The following is a 14,672-nucleotide window of genomic DNA, read 5'->3' as shown; positions in this document are numbered from 1 at the left end:
TTCAACTGCACCCTAAAAGTGTTTGTTGGCGCCAACTGTATGTGTTACAGTAGTGAACATTTTAAGGACAAGAAGATGATCTCTCGAGAGGATCGAGACACCTTCGATCCGGGTGAGTTTGAATAAACCTAGGACACCGTGTTATACTAATGCTTATTTGATATATTTCTATGAGTGACGTGCCATTCGACCTTCGGGAAGGTTTCTAGTTTGGGGCTCACGCGTGCAGGTATATCATAGGTCGTACAACCCATTTTTCTAGTATGACTTGTGGATATTAGTGTCTGGGACACAGGTGGTCTATGTATCTGGGATACATAGTGAAGAGATCAATATATATGTATATCTAGGATATACATGTGTGTCTGGGACACAAGAGGTCTACGTATTCGGGATACATAGCGAGAGAGATTGAATATGTATATCCGGGATATACATGTGTGTCTGGGACACAAGAGGTCTACGTATACGGGATACATAGCGAGAGAGATTGAATATGTATATCTGGGATATACATGTGTGTCGGGACACATAGAGGTCTATGTACCGGGATACACGGAGAGATTGAATGTGTATACGGGATATACATGTGTGTCTGGAAGAAACACTTGCCCTTGTGCAAGTGGGAGCTGTTGGAATTTATTAATATAATTATAAATTAAATGCCCAAGGGCAAATTTGGGAAACTCACTATTAGGGCGGTTACAAAATAGGGTTATATATTTTGGTAACCACCGCATAAGTGAGTGAGTTTACATTACGTAAGTTTTCAAAGAAAAGGAGGCGGCTCCCATCTCTCTCCCTCTCTCCAAGAAACACAGGAAGGAGAAACCTAGTGGGATTTCCTTCCTTTGCCTTAGATCTCTCTTCCATCTTTTTCCACATGGCATTTGGGTTGTGGAAATACTTACCTTTCCTTGTGATTGTGGAATCATCCCGGTAGAGACTTGGTGGTGGAGCGAGAATGTGGATCCAGATTTACTTCCGCTGCGAATACTTCACAAAGGGAAAGTGAATCTAGGTAAGGAATCTTTCCCCCATCAATTAATTGAATTGAACTAATTGGAGTATTACCAACAATAGATATGCCCATTCCTGATCCGGACATAAAGCTCTTTCTTGATGATTCACCTCTTGTGACTCTGATTATAGTAGAGATTTCAGAAGAAGAGGAAGAAGATAACGCCCCAAATGTCAATCCTAAAGGCGTTAATCTTTCTTCCACAACGATCGGAGCGAGAGACAAAGTCTAAGACTTTTCGCCTGGCTCATCCTTCTTCTTACCTTTACCTGGTGGGAGTTTACGGAATTCTTCGCAGCGATCGAAGATGAAGTTCTTCTGCCAAATGAAGGGCTTGAGGTCTGAAAAAGCTAGACGAAGGGTATGGAATTGGTCCTCCTAGTCGTTGGTCAAGCTCTTGTTCCCATTAGGGAAATGTTCCTCCTTCTAGATACTATCTTCGCCCGAATGAAGGATTCGTAACGACATTCATCTTTGCATCAGAAGCTCCTCGTACTGACCGAAGAGGTTACTTGTTGACGTTCATATTTGCATCAGAAGCAGTTTGTAAAATATCCTTAGTATTGTAAAGTTTGGCCCCTGCTGGCCCTTCTATAAATGAAAAAGAACTTGTTGAATAGCTTTTGTTTCTATCTTGAATTTGCCCGATTGTGATTGTTGTATTTCAATCTTGTTGATTTTCCAATGTGATACCAGTTCGGGAAAATTTTTTTAAGTGTTAGAAGGACTCACTTGGTGTCACCCGAAGCCTTTTCCATAGAAAACCCCTTGAATTATCGGGCATTCGAAGGACTCATTTGGTGTTACCCGACGCCTTTTACCTGCAAAATCGTGAATTTTGCAGCGTTAAGTAGGACCCATTCGATGTTACCTGAATCCGTTCACCTACAAAACTCAAGAGTAGGCTTTCTAAGGTTTTGTTCGGTATTGACCGATGCCCTTGACCTTAAAAAATTCATTGTAATCTTTTTCTTAGGCATTCAAAGGTCCCACTCGGTTTTCCCGATGCCTTAGACCTAGCAAATTACTTAGAATTTTTCTAGGTTTTCGAAGGTCCCATTCGGTGCTACCCGAAGCCTTAGACCTGAAAATTCTGGGAAATTTTCAAGGCATTCGAAGGTCCCACTCGGTTTTACCCGAAGCCTTTTTGATTCTATATATCACTCTCCTTATGTTGTGTTGCCCCCAATCAAAAGATTTGGTAATTGAATTCCATAATTTGCATTAAATAACTATCAGTCTTTTACATTGAATAAACTTGGATCGGCTAAGGAAAATAGTTCTTCAAATGTGTCGCGTTCCATGATCGGTCATGTGAAACCTAGCCCTATCCTAACCCTGACCCGACCCGGATCCTTTGATGTTTGTAGGTCCGAAGACCCAGAGTGGTGGAAGAAGAGACTTGTGGGCCCTTGTAATTGAAGATTTGGTGTATGACTTAGAGCCTATGGATATTGACAGCGATGCCCCTTACTTGGATACACTGTCAGTGTTCAGTGAGAAACTGCACCTAGAAGAGGGGAAGCTTAGTTGAAGTACTTGATGCACTTCCGATCTTGTTTTGAAGGTATTTCTCTAATCTAGACTTGTTGATTTACTTGTAGGAGAAAACCCAACTCATTTTGGATCAGTTTGGCCTTCCAATTCCCTATCTGAAGTTGCTATCATGGCTTGGTCAACTGGGCCAGTCGACCAACATATTATTAAATACGAAAATCACATTTTTCTTGATTATTTTAAGCCTACTTATTTGGACCTCATGAATAGAACCCTACCCCAATCATTTGGACTCCAGAGAATGAGGAGTGAGCTTCCCAAAGCTATTTCTTGAAGTTGGTGAAGATTCTTGGTCTCAATCATTGCATTCCATCTCCATTGCTTCCTCAAGGTATGATTTCTCTCTCTCATCCTCTATTCTACTCATTCCTCTACTCTTTCTTGCTATTGAGATCATAACTAAAGTGTTGCAACCTTGCAAACACTTAGTCATGTGCTTCCCCTTTCATCTTCATTAAATTTCTTTCATTCTTGCTATGCTATACTACCATTTTGATTATTAGCATTGCATTTCCATGATTCCTTTCATTCCAACTTGTCTTATTGATCTAAACTGATGTGTAGATGTATGCTAGGTATGATTTATTCTTGGTTTATGATTCTAATCTAGTTCTTATCACTTCCTTAGCTAATTCCCCATCATTCCTTGCCATTGCAACAAATTCCAATTCAACTCTTGATGTTTAGCATATAGAACATAGGGTTACAATTTGGGTATTCCTAATTGGACCATTAAATCATGTTAATACTTGTTGTATGGTGTCCTAATACTGTTACAATCATTCCCTCCAAGTTTCGGATCGATCCGAGCACCGAAAGATCGGTTTCGGACCAAAATCACTATTGTCACATCCACTCAGCCGGTATCCTATTTGGCATACCCGGGATGTGATCCACAACCCGAAGATCCAGATCGAGCGGCCATGCCTCCCACATACACAATAACATAATCATGAACAATATAATCAATGTTTAATGTAAGCAATAAACAAATCAAATGAATAAGCAAAGATAATTAATCGAGTGCGGAATTATCAAGTATCAACTTCACATAATAATGATTTCAAAGGAGAGAGAGAGAGTGATCAGGAGTTACTCCCTCAATAATAGCGGAAAGTGGTTAATTAAACTTAATTACAACTAGTATCAAGAGTAAATCCATAAGAGTTAAAGACAATATATCCAAACGTTTACAGTCATCCAGGGAAATGGGGCACTACGCAAAGGTTTCTTGAATCCTAATGATTGTTTCTTCGTAAGTGTGGATGAAGTGAACCTAGCGTGGCCACTCCCTCACCATGGTGGGGCTAACCCTGGTACGAACCATAATCCTCCTCGGCACAATAATCATGACTCTCATCGTAGCCATCACCCGAAGGGTAGTATGCGGGATTATAGCTCGGGTTGTAGAGTGCGCCATCGAGTCTTCTACACTGCAGGATAATCTAACAAATTGCACAAAAGGAATGAGTTCAAAAGAACTCAACAAGGCAAGTCGTTTCATAATACACAGTTCATTCGATACAAGTCATGATATGAGGCAAGATGATATGAGACAATGATGATATATGATTCTAACCCTAAGTATGTTAGTCTCTAAGGTAGACATGCTTTAAGCCATAGCACCATACTTCTTTAGGTCGTATGTCACTCCCCCTCAATCATACAAGATATCTTGGGTCTGCGGGGGTAATTGGGTAAAGTCCTCATCAACCATGGCTGGGGGTTAAGTCACCACTCTCTCACATCACCATTGGTATAAGTACTGGCGCATGTCACGGCATAGCCTATCCCAATGCAAGTCATCTACTCAGTCGTATCATGTCAGATTCGGATACTTTCCCTATGGCATCGACCAACTCGGTTCCGTATCCTTCACACTAGAGTCAGCATATCCTATGGCACCGACCAACTCGGACTAAGGACTCATCAACCCTATTAGTCATCCACAAATGGTAAACGGGAAGCTCTCACATCCTCTCACGGGTTGGTTACCGGTCTTGAGCGCCTGTGAACCCAGGTCTATCCATTTGCAACCCTACCAATAAATGGCCCCTTTTGAGTATCCGCAGTATGGTTCAAGTCCTCTCACGGAGTGGATACAGGTCTTGAGCGCCCATCAACCATACTCTACCACGGGTCGTTCGGTCTCAATGCGCTTCCGATTCGGGTCCGATACAACAAGGATAATCCTAACCATTCACCTAGACAATCCTATGTATGTCCTCCAATGTACACCTTTGGAGAATATCCCATACTATTCCCTCCGATGTCCAAGGACAGAAGTGTTGGAAGGACACTTCCCAATCCCAAGTCATACGTAGTCAATCACAAGCTCAATCTCATCATATCATTCATAATCAATAATTCGTCATATAGACAAAGATATATCATAATATGATTGATCATATACGAAATCATGAAGTATAATTAAGCATGATATTCCGAATGACATGTAACATACTATTACTGATAAGAATGTATATAAAAGTTATGCATGGTAAAGAAGTACACATAGGAAATATATTTACTAAATTCTCAAAGCATAAGCATGATTACATAATCAATGTACTTGAGTTAACGACCGTTCTTACCTTAATTGAGTCATAAATAAAATCAATGATCACCATGAATAGTCCCAAAAATCAGTGTTGGTACCCTAGACAACATACAAGTAACATTAGAGAAGAAAACAATCGAATCGGAGGTCAAACGAATCAATTTGGTCAAGTACGGGGATGTTACCATCTCTTGGTGGACTGGCTTGTCGATTGTCGGTCGACCAAGGCGATCGACCAAGACTTGTTAACCATGGGCAGAATTGAAAACTTGATCCGAAACTGACCTTCCGGTACTCCGATCAACACGAAATTTGGAGGGCATGATTATAACAATATGAGAATACTACACACTAAATTTCATGACAATCCAACGGTCCAATTAAAAATACCCAAATCGAAGCCTTATGTTCTATATGATAAATATCATGAATCGAATTGGAATTGATTGAAATTGTAAGGAATGATGGGAATCAATTAATTGAATGGTAAGAATCAAATTAGAATCATGAATTCATAGTAATCTAGACCTAACATGCATTTACATATCAGTTTTGAATCAAGACAAGGTTGAAATGGAAGGAATCAAAGTAATGAAATGTAAGCAATCCTAATTGAATCATAACATAGCAAGAATGGGGTGATAATCATGGGATTGAATGGGGAAAACTCATGGTTAAGTGTTTGCAAGGTTGCAGCACTTCAACCATGGTCTTAAGATCATAAATTGATAGAATAATGAATAGATTAGAAGAAGAATAGAAGGAATCATACCTTGAGTTGATGATTGATGTGCATTACTAATGATTGGAATCAAAGATCTTCATAAACACCAAGAAAAGCCCAAGAGAGTGTCCAACTTCATGCTCTGGAGTGCAAATGATTAGATTAGGTCCTCATTCATGAGTTCCAAAAAGGTAGGGGCAAAATGGGAAGTGATTTTGTAAAATTTCGAAATCCATTACTGCTGGTCGGTTGTGATCGACCAAGGCATGACAACAACTTAAAACAGGGAATTGGAAGGCCAGATAGATCCAAATTGAGTTGGGTTTTTTCCTACAAGTCAATCAACAAGTCTAGTTTCAAGAAATACCTTCGGATTGATCACGGGAGTCCAATAAGTGCTTCAACTAAATCAATCTTCATCGATGCGCAGATTTTCACTCAACACTGACAATGTGCTCAAGTAAGGGGCATCATTGTCAATGTCCATAGGCTCTGGATCAAGCATCGAATCTTCAACTACGAGGGCCCACAAGTCTCTTCTACCACCACTTCGGGTCTTCGGACCTGCAATGATATAAAATCCGGGCCGGGTCGGGGGTTAGGATAAGGTCGGATTTTACAACTATGCTGTCCGTCATTGTTCATCTTGGTCAGCTTGGTTGCGATTCGATCAACCCGATTAGTCGACCCAGTGAGAACAACAACTCTCTAATGCTCGATTTGCTCCGTTTGAACTTCGATTTGATTGTTTCGTTCTCTAATGCTCGATGTTGTCTAGGGTACAAGGACTGATTTGGGGACTATTCTAGTGATACTTGGTATTATTTTTGATTCGATTAAGGTAAGGACGGTTATTGTCATAATTACATAAAATATGTGAATCTTGCTGCTATGTTTGAAATGTGGTAGATTTACTTTCCTTGTAATATTTTAGACATCTTGTGACTGCTGTATACACTTCATAACAGTAGTACCATGTTATATATCATTTTGAATTACCATGCTTACTTATTTTGATAATGACATATGCGATCAATCGTGTTACATTGTATCTCTTTTTATATGATGAAATGTCAATCATGTATGATATGATGGAATTGAACATGTGATTGATTAAGTATGATTTGGGATTGAGGAATGTCCTTTTGACATTTCTGTCCTTGGACATCGGAGGGAATAATATGGGATGTTCTCTGAGGGTGCCCATCGACACTTTCTGAATTATTGGATGACATACATAGGACTTGTCTAGATGTGTTGGCTAGGATGTCCTTGTCGTATCAAACCCGAATCGGAAGGGTATTGAGACCGAACAACCTGTGGTAGTAGTTTGGTTTGATGGGCGCCGAAGACCGGTAACCAACCCGTGAGAGGACATAAATCATACTACGGATACCTAAAAGGGGCCATTTATTGGTAGGGTTGCAAATAGCTAGACTTGGTGTAAAACCCAGCCCTAACCTTGACCCGGAAACCTTGTTATTTGTAGGTCCAGTGACCCGAAGTAAAGTAAGAAGTCAGCTTTGGGCCATCCCAGTGGAGGACTTGGTGTCTGGCTTTGAATCCATGAGAGTTGATGATGAGGTTCTATTTATGGAACTGAATCTTGATGAATATCGGATTAGTTGATGGACTTGGAGTGCTCTCTATCATGGTTTGAAGGCATTTCTACCTATTAGGTAAGTCACTTGATATGTGTGCAAAACCCTTTTAGGATTGGATTTGATCCGGGTCTTCAATTCCCTGTTTAGGAGTTGCTGAACTGATTGGTCGACTAGACCATCGACCAATCCAATCGACCAATGGGTTCTGTCTTTGGCAATTAGGTCTTGCTTGCTCTATTTAAGTCCAATCTCGAGTCTACTTCATATTTTCTGCCTCCAAACTCTTTGGAACGAACCAAAGACCTTTGCAAGTCATCTCCCTTGCATCCTTGGTGTTTTTTTTGACGGATCTTCGTCAAAACTCTTCCTTTTGCATCAAAGGTATGACTACACTCTCTTCTTGTCCTCCATCTCTGTTTTTCTTTCCTTTTTGAGTTGAGACAGTAGAGGAGATGCTGCATTCTCTGTTGCAAACATCTACTGGACTTGTCTCTCATGTTCTTCCTAAGGATTAATGGCTAATGCAATGATCTTAACCATGATCATTGCAAGCTTTTGAAGGAATCATGATCAAATCATGATCTTGTCTTTGTTTATCTTTTGATTTGAATTCTGATCTTCTTAGATCTACTATATTGATCATGTTAGTAGTCAATTGCTGTGTTTTCTTTTCATGATCCATGATCTATCAATCTCTAGTTGTTTCTCTTCTACCATACCATGCTTTCTTCATAAATCATGATAGTTACATATATGGTAGGTTTTGTTTCCTTATTTAGATTTATGCTCTTAGGTCTATTTTCTTGAAGATCTAAGTATGCCTTCCATGATATCTTTATCTGAATCAATGATTCATTCTCCTATTGTTCTTGTCTATGATTTCTATCTTGAATCCTTCAAGAACCATGATTGATCTAATTATGGTAACTTTTTGTTTCCTAATTTGTATCTTGAAGACTTGATTCGATTAGTTTTTTGAGGTCCCCTATATGTTAGGATACTACTAATGTAGTTTACCCCTTGATTAGTACCCTTTTGAACCACCAAATTCGGATTTTATATCTTAAAACTCCGATTTTGTAGGCTCTCGTCTTCATTGGTCGTGATTGGTCGGTGGGCAGGCGAGACCAATCCAATCGACCAATGAGTATAGCAACTCCCGAATTGGTCTGTTTTGGATGTTTTGGTATCTTTTCTATTAGGGATCTTTCCTAATATGTTGTATACACTTGTTTAGGACCTTCTTCTCAAGTTTGTCAAGATCTTACTTGATTTCTTAGGATTCCTTTGCAAGTTATAAAAGGTAAGGATGGTTACTTCTTTAACAACATAAATTGCATATCTTAGTTTCTATATTTGAATCTTGTTAATTTATTTCTTTAATTAGATTCTTATAATGTTATACTACTGTGGTACTGTCTTGATATCAGTAGCATTACTTATTTATATTGAATTGACTCATGTATGATTTATTTACCAGTTATATACAAGTTGATTGTAATTATTGATTTCTTTCCATATATGAAGTTACCATATATGTGATGTTATGAATTGATGCTTGTGTATGCTTAAGTATGGTTTGGAAAGGAGAGGTGTCCTTTTGACACTTCTGTCCTTGGACTACTACGGGAATATTATGGGATGTTTCCGGAGATGCCCTCTGGACACCTTCCTAAACTGTTGGATGACATATCTAGGACTGACTAGTAGTGTTGGCTAGGATGTCCCGTTATGTCAAACCTTGATCGGAGGGGTATTGAGACCGAACAACCCGTGGTAGCAATGGGGATTCATGGGCGCTCAAGACCGCTAACCAACCCGTGAGAGGACAGGAATCACATTGTGGGGGCCATTTATTGGTAGGGTTGCATATGGATAGACTTGGGCTCACGGGCGCTCAAGACCGGTAACCAACCCGTGAGAGGACGTGAGAGCTTCCCGTTTACCATATGTGGATGACCAATAGGGTTGATGAGTCCGTAGTCAGGGACTATGAGGACTCTAGTGTGAAGGATACCGGAAAGGATCGTCAGGGACGAGGAATGGACGTATCTGGATCTGACTTGATGTAACTAAGTAGAAGACTTGCATTTGGCTAGGCTTAACCCTGACATGCGCCGGTACTTAGACCAATGGTGATGTGAGAGAGTGGTGACCTATACCCCCAGCCATGGAATGTTCCGAGGGATGCCGGACCCATTACCAACTGATGATGAGTGATTGAGACTTTCCTAAAGAAGTACGGTGCTATGACTTAAAGCATGTCTGCCAATAGAGACCAGCATATATAGAGTTAGATTCATACATGCATTGTTTGTCTCATATCATATTGCATCTATGTTTGTTTTGCAATCCTGCCATTTATGTTATTATGGATTTAACTGCCTTACTGAGTTTCTTTGAAACTCATTCCTTTATTGTAAAATGTTTGTTAGACTATTCTACAGGTTCTGAATATCATGACGGCTCGTATGAAGAAGCGCAAGGAGAAGAGGCATATCTCCAGGAAGGTGATTGCAGTTACGACAATTACACTGAAGATCCCGCGAGTGGTTATGCTCCGTACGATGCTTAGTCCGACCATAGAGTGGAAGCGCCCTTGTGCCATTTATGAGATTTATACTTATAGGGATATTGTCTATAAGATTGAGAACAATTTAGTTACCTTTTGTACCTGCTATTGGGATTAGATCCTATCCTGTTTATTCTCTTTTTGAACTACTTTTCCGCTGGTTGTAGAGTGGGATTTCGCCTCACTTTACTTATCTGATTTAGACACTCTGATTATATTTAGTACTCTGATTTATATATGATTCATTCTTTCCTTATTTGGATTTATGGTTTATCTTTCGCACTTCGATTATTATTGTTCATGATTATGTTATTGTTTATGTGGGAGGTTGATTACTCGATACCTGATCTTCGAGCTGTGGATCACACTCTCGGGTATGCCAGATAGGGTTCACGGGCGCTCAAGATCGGTAACCAACCCGTGAGAGGACGTGAGAGATTCCCGTCTACTATTTGTGGATGACCAATAGGGTTGATGAGTCCATAGTCCGGGACTATGCTGACTCTAGTGTGAAGGATACTGGAGAGGATCGCCAGGGGCGAGGAATGGACGTATCTTGATATTACATGATATGACTGAGTAGATGACTTGCATTGGGCTAGGCTTTACCGTGACATGCACCAATACTTAGACCAAATGGAGGTGTGAGAGAGAGGTGACTTAAACCCCAGCCACGGATTTGTCTCGAGGGATGCATGACCCAATTCCCATCGGCTTGAGTGATTGAGACCTACCCAAAGAAGTATGGTGCTATGACTTAAAGCATGTCTACCATAGAGACTAGCATATGTAGAGTTAGAATCATATTTGCATCATCTGTCTCATATCATTTCGCATCATGTTACATTTTGTATCATATGACTTATGTATTATGGAATAACAGCCTTGCTGAGTTCTTTTGAACTCATTCCTTTCTGTTCAATTGTTTTGTTAGATTTCTTTGCAGGTGGCGAAGAAGTTGATGGCTCATACCTCGGGCGGACCGGGATCCCGCATACTACATTGAAGGTCTTGGCCATTATGAAAGTTACGGTGAAGATACCGAGGGTGGTTACCCTCCGTACCAAGATTAGCTCGACCTTGGTGTGGGAGAGGCCCCCGTTAGTTTCCCTTCGTTTACACCTATGAGGACACATTGTATAAGACCGCAGGAGACTTTAGCTTAGGCCTTTACACCGCCATTTTGGAACCCGGATCTGTAATTTAACTTTCAGCGATATACTCCTTAAATTTTTGGACTTGTAACTTAACTTGAATTATCTACTTTCCATTGCCATTGAGGAAGTGACTTCCGCTCGATCTCTCTCTTATTGGATCATATATATATATATATATATATATATATATTGGTATCATTTTATTCCACGCTCCGATTATTTGTTTTATCTTATTCATGATTCTTTTTATTATATGTTTTTACCTTGATTATTATTGTTCATGGTTGTGTTATCGCGTATGTGGGAGGCATGGTTGCTCGATACTTGATCCTTGGGATTTGTGGATCACATACTCGGGTATGCCTGATGGGGGTACCGGCTGGGTGGATGTGACGAGTCAAGCTTGTGTTTAGTTGCTAGATGCTTCAATTTATAAGCTCCCGAACCTACTTGCTTTGTAATCATGTACGGTCCTTCCCATAAAGAGGTCTAGCTTTCTTTGGTGGCGCGGGTTGGACGCTAGAGTGTTCCTTAGCACTAACTCTCTTGCTACTGAGTGTCGATGCTTTCCTCGAGCATTCTAATGAGACGCAATTCTTCATGGGTATTGCTGGGTTCGACCAACTGCCTTTTCTCAAACTTCATCTAGTAACTCGAGGCTATCTAACAGACCTTGTTCATTCACCTTTTCTTCAAACTCCCTCTCCCGAAGAGTTCCTGCCATTACCTCGATTGGTGCTAATGCTTTTGAACCATACGTCAATTTGAACGGAGTCTCTCAGGTAGGTGTTCGAATAGTGGTTCGATATGCCTAGAAGGACATTCGGCAATTCTTCAACCCATAAGGTTTTGTTAGCTTCGAGCCTTTTCTTGATTCCTTCTAGCAATGTTCGAGTTCGTCACTTCCACTTGGCCGTTACTGCGGGGATACGCTACCGGCGATATCCGTTGCTTGATCATGTAAGTATTGCAAAAAAGTTTGAGGCGAGGATTGTCGAATTGCGTTCCACGATCGGTCACAAGTATCTTTGGGATCTCGAACCGATGGATGACTGATTCCGGGTATGAATTTCTCCATCTTTCTTCTGTAATTGTGGCCAAAGGAGCTGCCTCTACCTGCCTGGTGAAATAATCTATCGCAACAAATAGGAATTCTCTTCCTCCCCTGATGCCTTTGGGAGCTTTCCTACTAGTCGATTCCCCACATCACGAACAGGATTGGGTTAAGAATTGATGTTAAGATCGTGGCTAGTAGCTTTGGTACGTTCGAATGTACATGACGGGGTTGTAGCACCGAACGTATCTCATTGCATCTTCTTGTATCCGCAGGCCAATATAACCCGTAGGGGAGGATCTTGTATGCCTAACGCTTGATCGCCCATATGCGCTCCACGGATTCCTTCGTGAACCTCTTGCCAAGGCTGTTTTGGATCCTTTTGGTCCAACACATCTAAGTAATGGTCCCGTAAAGGACCTTTGGGTATAGTCTCCCATTCTGAATGGTATATCTTGCCGCTCGAACTCTAACGGACCGAGCTTCTTTTGGATCCTTGGGGAGTTTGTTATCTCGAATGTACTCCACGATCGGGTCCATCCAACATCTTTTACTTTCTTATTAGATGCCTGCGTTACGTCAGAGCACTCGGGTGGCTCGGTTCCTCGTGGAGAGCCCGATGGTCCTAAGGTCTTTTTCTTAGCATTGGCCAATCTTGAAAGTTCATTTGCTTAGTATTCTCCTTCCTAGGTATCTAACATACCTTAACATCTCGGAACTCTTTTGAAGAGTTTGGATTAGCTCTTAGTACTTTTGTAATCGAGGCTCTTTTATTCCGTATTCGCCTTCTACTTGGTTGACTATGAGTTGACAATCACTAAATATAGTCAATTTTGCAACCACCGAGCTTTAGCTAGTGGAGCCCCGTTGAAAGCCCCTCGTATTCCGCTTTGTTGTTACTTGCCTTGAATCCAAATCTCGAGGAGAATATCAAATGAGAAATCCCCCTGGACTCTCTAATAGGACACCCTGCCCCCAATCGTACTTGTGGCTAGATCCATCAACATAAATGTGCCACATGTTCAAGGTGTTGGTAGGTTTTCTTCCTCGATCGAGTTGTTGACTCTACTATAAAATTGGCCAAGGCCTGTACTTTAATAAGCGGTCCCGGGGTTTGAAGTCCCCCGGAATTCTCCAGCTCTACAAACCATCACCATTCTTCCGATAAATTTGGTTTAAATAAAACCTTTTTGAGAGGGAAATTATTCAATACCTCGATCACTTGAGCACAGTATGGTCTTAGCTTTCGGGTTGCTATCTAAGCGATAGAACTTGCTTCTCAACCGTAGAATATCTTGTTTATGCATCCAAGAGTATGTGCCTGACATAATATATAGGCCATTGCTTCTTTTCCTTTTTCCGAATGAAACCAGCTTACAACCGATTGTGAAGTTGCTAGATATATTTGTAAAGTTTCTCCTTTCTTTGGTCTAGAGAGCAAAGGTGGCTACCCGAGCTTTGGTCTTTATCTCCTCGAATGCCTTCGACATTCATCTGTGCATCAAGCTTCCTTACTTCCCCTTAAATCTTTTAGGGCTTTAAAGAAAGATAAACACTTTTCTCCGGTTTGTGAAATGATCGGAGTTGGAATTGCTATTCGCCCTATTAGGCATTGCACATCCCTAACGGTTTTGGAGAATCCATGTTGATCGGGGGCTTGTATCTTAACGGGGGTTGCTTTGATTCCTCTTTGGGAAACCATAAACCCTGAAGTTTCTGAAAGATACTCGCGGAAGACGCACTTTTTCCGGGTTCAACTTCATTTGGTATTTTCTTAAAACAAAAAATACCTCCCTAAAATCAACAATGTCCCTCCCTGGAGACTTTTACCCCAGTATCTTCTACATATGCCACTTGCATTTTTCAACACGAAACGACATGACTTTATAGAAATAGCTTTCCTAATCGTTCATAAAAGCAATCGGTGAATCTCTCATCTTCCCTTATTCATTAGGATTTGGTTGTAACCCGAATAAGCATCCATGAGCTTAGCTTTTCGTAACTTTTGCGTTGTGTCGATCGGAAGATTTATTGAGGAGGCTTGTATTTTGAGTCTTCCGAGCATGCCTTGTTGAAATTTTGTAATCAGTACACATTCTCCATCCCGGTCGACTTTTTCACCATCATAACGTTAGCAAGCCATATCGAGGCACTCGATGGCTTTAATAAAACTTAGGCTATTCTATTTCTCGACCTCTCCTCCGATTGCCTCGTGCCTTTTCATCGGAGTTTCATCTTTTCCGAATCAATTGGCCAGACGTTTGAGTTGGTCGGGAGCTTATGTTCGGCTACCACTTCGATCGATGTGGCATATCGTCGGCTGACACTTTTAAACACATCTATGCTTTCCCGAAGAAATACCTTTAATTCTTCCTTGAAACTTTCTAGTTACTCAGACCCAATATTAGCTTTTGCTCGTCTCT

Source organism: Hakea prostrata, chromosome 3 (genome assembly GCF_041222555.1).
Source record: "Hakea prostrata isolate BN-2017 chromosome 3, UWA_Hpros_2, whole genome shotgun sequence".
In the NCBI taxonomy this organism is placed as follows: domain Eukaryota; kingdom Viridiplantae; phylum Streptophyta; class Magnoliopsida; order Proteales; family Proteaceae; genus Hakea; species Hakea prostrata.
The sequence above is the reverse complement of the archived record's forward strand: the minus strand, read 5'-3'. Positions refer to the sequence as shown.